This window comes from Schistocerca cancellata, unplaced genomic scaffold (assembly GCF_023864275.1).
Source record: "Schistocerca cancellata isolate TAMUIC-IGC-003103 unplaced genomic scaffold, iqSchCanc2.1 HiC_scaffold_754, whole genome shotgun sequence".
Classification (NCBI taxonomy): Eukaryota; Metazoa; Arthropoda; class Insecta; order Orthoptera; family Acrididae; genus Schistocerca; species Schistocerca cancellata.
In genome coordinates, this window is record NW_026046765.1 from 927972 (window position 1) to 934825 (window position 6854).

Here is a 6854-nt window from a genome sequence, read left to right on the forward strand (position 1 = left end):
GCCTCTTCTGTATGTAATACTAGTAACCAATTCGCATGCATGAATTGTTGAAATGAAGTTTTCTCTCTAATCTGCCTTGATGTCTTTGGGTTCGTCTGGGTTAAGTTCTTCCGAAAGCCTGCTGGTATTCTGAATACTCATAGTCGTTTACTTGCCACTTCCCCAAGTATTTCAGAAATTCCGAAGGGTGGTTATCTATTGGAAAGACCTTTAAAATTTTTGCACTGGGCAGCCCTCGTCCCCCTTTCAGCTTGGCGTGCCAAGCGGCCGCTTCTGCCACTTGCACAACAGAACCAGCCCCGTCTGCAAGTCGGAACATCTCTTGCCAAGGAGCTGCCTCAATGGAGGACCAGCAGCAAGGGGCGCACAGACCATGCATTCCAAGTCTATCTGATCTCACGGTGTTTTTATTTTATTTTATTTTTGTGGTGATTTGTGAAACGTTTCGCGTATGTGGCTCCCCTCTCAGCAACTCTAGGTGAACTGCGACGCCGCGCAGCAACATCAGTGAATGCAGTTAAGTGCAGACGTGATCGCAGAAACATGGGGAGGCGTCTGACTATTGTCTGGATATGTTCGTGTGGCCTGAAAATGCGCATGGAACATTCTCGACAGTTGATCTTACACGTAACTAAAGAAAGTGCCACGGGATTGTTTGCACTTTCATGTAAAATCTGCACAGTATTAAAATCGGATGGTATTTTTGAAAACAAAATATCTTTGGACCTATTCGTAAGTTAAGATCCACCCTAAATTTCTATCTTCGATCATATGTTACGCTGTACCTTTTATTTCTCTAACTGACTGAAATACGTAGTTGAATGCTGCGGAATTGTAAATTTAAGTGCCAATATAATTACACAACAATGAAATAATTCCTCTACAAAGTTCTGTTTGCTTTCTAGAAGTCAATCCTCCTTTGTAAGCCGCAGGCAAGTGCGTCGTGTAAGGGCTTTTCCAATGTAGATTTTCGTATGATTGTGGTTACAGATTCTTTGTTCCGAGCCGGCCGGGGTGGCCGAGTGGTTCTAGGCGCTTCAGTCTGGAACCGCGCGACTGCTACGGTCGCAGGTTCGAATCCTGCCTCGGGCATGGATGTGTGTGATGTCCTTAGGTTAGTTAAGTATAAGTAGTTCTAAGTTCTAGGGGACTGATGAGCTCAGAAGTTAAGTCCCATAGTGATCAGAGCCATTTGAACCATGCTTGCTCCGACGCATCGATGTCTTTCCAGGGAAAAATTCGTGATAATATTCCGAAGCTTTATTAAATATTCTCGAGTGTTCCAGAAGACGACCCGGGAACTGCACTATCGTACTGATCGACACTTCAGCAAAATCGTCTCAAACGTTGCTTTGTGCAACGTGGAAAAACTAGAGGGACAAATAATCCAAAAAATGTATCCGCTTAGACAAACAATGTAGACAAGAAATGGTTGTGAGAGCGAACAATTTTAGCACTAGAAAATGATTTAGTATTGTGTTTGATCAGGCAAATCAAAGAATACAGAATATGATAACAGGGAAAAAATATTTAAATTAATTAAATTACTAGACTGATGTACCAAGATGATAGCGTAGACTTCCCAGCATAATTTCTGAATGTTAGTTAACTTCGTACAGCTACAACAAACATTTCATTGTTTTACAATAAATGACTTGCAGCCAACCCTCTGCCCCCTCAGGATTTTAAAAAAGTACGTTCAAAGTATTACAACTAACCTATAGTTTAAATTCCATTCAAGGTGAAACTTCGTTATTACTTAGGTACAGTATTCTAAGATCGATTAGGGAATGCCGATACTTTTCTGTATGACTGTATCTTCGATGATGATGATGATGATGATGTTTGGTTTGTGGGGCGCTCAACTGCGTGGTTATCAGCGCCCGTACAATTTCCCAACCTTTGCTCAGTCCAATTTCGTCACTTTCCTGGATGATGATGAAATGATGAGGACAACACAAACACCCAGTCATCTCGAGGCAGGTGAAAATCCCTGACCCCGCCGGGAATCGAACCCGGGACCCCGTGCTCGGGAAGCGAGAACGCTACCGTGAGACCACGAGCGGCGGACCTGTGTATCTTCGAACAGGATCACAAAAACACCTGACGATTGTATTATTTAATAGGTGTTGAACCACAAACCCTTCTATAGCTGAAATCGTGCGTCACATAACGGCACAAACTAAAATTGAATCTAATGTTTTTGTCTCTTTCGGTAGTGTATTTCGATGAAGGAATTCCATCTATCGCCGCACGGTGGGCTGATGTCTGTGCTGTGAGATTACCTGTTTAATAAAAAGCGTTTCCAATCGGATCAGACGACGCGGGGAGACTTCATGGCACGGTTAATATTTTGCTACACTATGGAATTTCGATGGCATTTCAGGCGTTTTTGTTTTATTAATGAAAAGCAGAGCGCGCGCTAGCCGTAGCGCCGGTCGCAAATTTGTGTTGGCAGCGTCCTGTCAAATATGTGTCGCACTCCCCGGGTAATTAATCAATGCAGCTGCGGCGCGACGGGCAACCCGCTGCACACGATGGCGCACGTTGCAACAATTGCATTTCCGCAGTAAACGATTTCCCGCAGCGGGAGGACGATTACCTGCTACACGAAAGCACCGCTGAACGGAGTGGAAAAGTACTGGTGCGAAGGTACATCTACATCTAAATCTACATGATTACCTTGCAATTCACATTTAAGTGCTTGGCAGAGGGTTCATCGAACCACAATCATACTATCTCTCTACCATTCCACCCCCGAACAGCACGCGGGAAAAACGAACACCTAAACCTTTCTGTTCGAGCTCTGATTTATCTTATTTTATTTTGATGATCATTCCTACCTATGTAGGCTGGGCTCAACAAAATATTTTCGCATTTGGAAGAGAAAGTTGGTGACTGAAATTTCGTAAATAGATGTCGCCGCGACGAAAAACGTCTTTGCTTTAATGACTTCCATCCCAACTCGCGTATCATATCTGCCACACTCTCTCACCTGTTACGTGATAATACAAAACGAGCTGCCCTTTTTTGCACCCTTTCGATGTCCTCCGTCAATCCCACCTGGTAAGGATCCCACACCGCGCAGCAATATTCTAACAGAGGACGAACGAGTGTAGTGTAAGCTTTCTCTTTAGTGGACTTGTTGCTTCTTCTAAGCGTCCTGCCAATGAAACGCAACCTTTGGCTCGCCTTCCCCACAGTATTGTCTATGTGATCTTTCCAACTGAAGGTGTTCGTAATTTTTACACCCAGGTACGTAGTTGAATTGACAGCCTTAAGAATTGTACTATTTATCGAGTAACGATTTCCAACGGATTTCTTTTGGATATCATGTGGATCACCTCACACTTTTCGTTATTTAGCGTCAACTGCCACCTGCCACACCATACAGCAATCTTTTCTAAATCGCTTTGCAACTGATAGTGGTCTTCGGATGACCTTACTAGACGGTAAATTACAGCATCATCTGCGAACAACCTAAGAGAACTGCTCAGATTGTCACCCAGGTCATTTATATAGGTCAGGAACAGCAGACGTCCGAGGACGCTTCTCTGGGGAATACCTGATATAAATTCAGTTTAACTCGATGATTTGCCGTCTATTACTACGAACTGCGACCTTCCTGACAGGAAATCACGAATCCAGTCGCACAACTGAGACTATACCCCATAGGCCCGCAGCTTGATTAGAAGTCGCTTGTGATGAACGGTGTCACAAAAGCTTTCCGGAAATCCAGAAATACGGAATCAACCTGAGATCCCCTGTCAGTAGCAGCTATTACTTCGTGCCAATAAAGAGCTAGCTGCGTTGCACAAGAACGATGTTTTCTGAAACCATGCTGATTACGTATCAATAGATCGTTCCCTTCGAGGTGATTCACAATGTTTTAATACAATGTATGCTCCAAAATCCTACTGCAAACCGACGTCAATGATATAGGTCTGTAGTTCGATGGATTACTCCTACTACCCTTCTTAAACACTGGTGCGACCTGCGCAATTTTCCTATTTGTATGCACAGATCTGTCGGTGAGCGAGCGGTTGTATATGATTGGTAAGTAGGGAGCTATTGGATCAGCGTAATCTAAAAAGGTAGATAACATAGGTCCGAGGTGATGTTTGGAACGGTTATGTTCACCTCATGTCCAGGATTGGCAAAAATGCTGTAAAGTGCAAATGTCTTCTGACAGGTTAAAACACTGCGCCGGAACCCTTTCGCAACAAATAACCTACTAAGATTGACACTTCCGGAAACGTACTGTGTCGGGTTGCTAGCACCCAAACGAGGGTTCAGGATTGGGTTCTTTTCTTTCTCTCGCCTTCTCCACGAGACATGAAGACATCGGCTGTAAGCAATAGTAAATCCGTCCTCATACGGGACGAGGCAGCTAACGTGGATGCGGACGGGACATCCGACCTCACGAGAGACAGCGCCAACGTCACACGGGACGAGCTGGGTAGCGTGATTTGTGCTCTCACGGCTCTCCAGTGGCCGTTGCCAGCTTTATTTGGCTCGCAGACCACAAAGTTTCTTTACGAAAATGGACGCGGGTAAAATAATTCTGATAGGCAGGACTTAATTTCGGCTAGTAAGGCGTTCCGGCAACTCCCGGGGGATTTGTTTGTAACTCATTGGAACAAGTCGGCACCAGAGCCTCAGAATAGTACGTGTTTGTTGAATCACCACGGGGGACAGATGGTAGCAGCTGTTGTTTACATAAAATCTTGTGGTTTTATGGTGTTCATTTTAAAATATTACGTTTTATAAACCTGAATTTCAAAAAAAAATTGTAAAAAAATGATTTATTTAAAGTTTTCAAGGCTGCGGAGGAAGAAGAGAGAGGGAGGGGCGTGGGAGAGGAGTGCAGGGAGATTTGCGTGATTGAAGACATGCATTCATGTTCCTAAAATTTTAAAAATAAGCACTGCAGTTAGCGATTGTCGACGAACAGCTGAGAAAATTTCGAAGAAGTTTAGGGCTCGTCGATAGGCTGACAAGCGAATTACTGGCAGACGACCACTACGATATGCTGTGCAACGATCTGAGATACATGTTAGTACAAGTTATTCGTTAACTCAGCTGGATTTTCATCGTGTTTTCGGTTTTAAATTGATTGCCAGTTTTCCCTCGCGTACTATCCATGATCTCGGTGTTGCACTAACTACGAACGCTCTGAAATAACGTACTTCATCAAATATGTTTATAGATGGACATTTTATTCGTAATTTCATTCAAATGCAAGAGGAGATTTTTTTCGAAGTGCTCACCATAACTGATAAAGGCATTTACCAGCACCGCGACACACATGAGCCAATCCGTAAACTCAGTAATATACTGTACATACTTTACAGAAGATTTCGTAATAACAAAAACTACCAGTGTGCAAATTGTCTATTTCGTATAGACTGGCAGCCACGTGAAGATTTCTGGGCACTGGCGAAATATTACAATCGTTGGCCTTTGCAACAAGAATTGCAGCAAATACATTATTTGTAATTAATAACTACAACTTTTGAGATAACACTTCTATTAAATGAATAAGAAAGACCAAGAATCTTTTAGAAATCAAATGTTGAAAGGAAACTGGAAGGACATAGAAGCGAACCAGCTACATTTCTCTTCACAGCTTTTATTTCACGACTCCATCAACTCCGCTACAGATGTCGGTAACCGTTGGTGTTGTTGTGGTCTTCAGTCCTAAGACTGGTTTGATGCAGCTCTGCATGCTACTCTATCCAATGAAAGCTTCTTCATCTCCCAGTAGCTACTGCAACCTACATCCTTCTGAATCTGCTTAGTGTATTCATCTCTAGGTCTACGTGTAATGCCGGAAATGCATATCCTCCTATTTCCGTCTATTGTACTATAAATTTTTTTCCTTAATTTGTTACCTGAAGATATAACATTTCTGTGTCTTTATATATTGTAATTGTTTTACTATTGGTGTATATATATATATATATATATATATATATATATATATATATGCATTTATGTCGATGTATAATTGGTTTGTTTTGTAAATACTAGTTGTATTTTTACACTGGGTCTTGCCTAGGGAAAACTATGCTATCGAACGATTACATCGATAGGTCGTGTGGAGAACCAAAGTGTTTAGGATCTTCGGTAGTGTTAACTCTGCCGCATGGACCACTGGCAGAGAGAGTCTGGCGGGAGTAGGGCGGTGGAGCAGGTGTGTCGTGTGACTCTCCCGCGAGCTGCCGCGCTTCTGGGCTTTGGCAGCATGTAATTGCGCTCGAGTTGATATAATAGTTTCTGACACGGTGTCGCGGACGAGAAGCATTAGCTGGTGCACATCAAGAGCCCGTTTCGCCTGGTGACCGTGTCGAGAAGAACGCGCGCCAACATCCAGCTTCTGCAACAGCGACGGCCGACAATGAGTGACTGTCGCCACCTCCTCGATCGACGACTTCAAACCTTCAATCAACCAACAAGGAAGACTGGAAGGACGTAAAGTTTTAGAACTGTATGGCAGACCTCAGCTTTTCAAACTGTTGCATCACAAAAATACAGCAACTTAACATGAACCTTTGTTGCTCATTGTACCAATTGCATTACCAAGCAGGGTCCCTTCCTTTTCTGGAATGAACCCGAGTGTCGTTGAAATTCATACGCCAGCGTTGAAGTAATATCATTCCATTTCACTGCTTTAATTTCAAGGTTCAGTTGAAGTATTTATAGCTGGCTACAATATTTAGATTACAAAAGCACAAATTAAGAGTGAAAGTTTTGTTACCATATTTTAGCTTACCTGTGACTGCAGCTCAGCTTGGTACGTACTAAATTTTACCATTGTTAATTGTTCAGAATCATTTAATTCAAGTTAAATC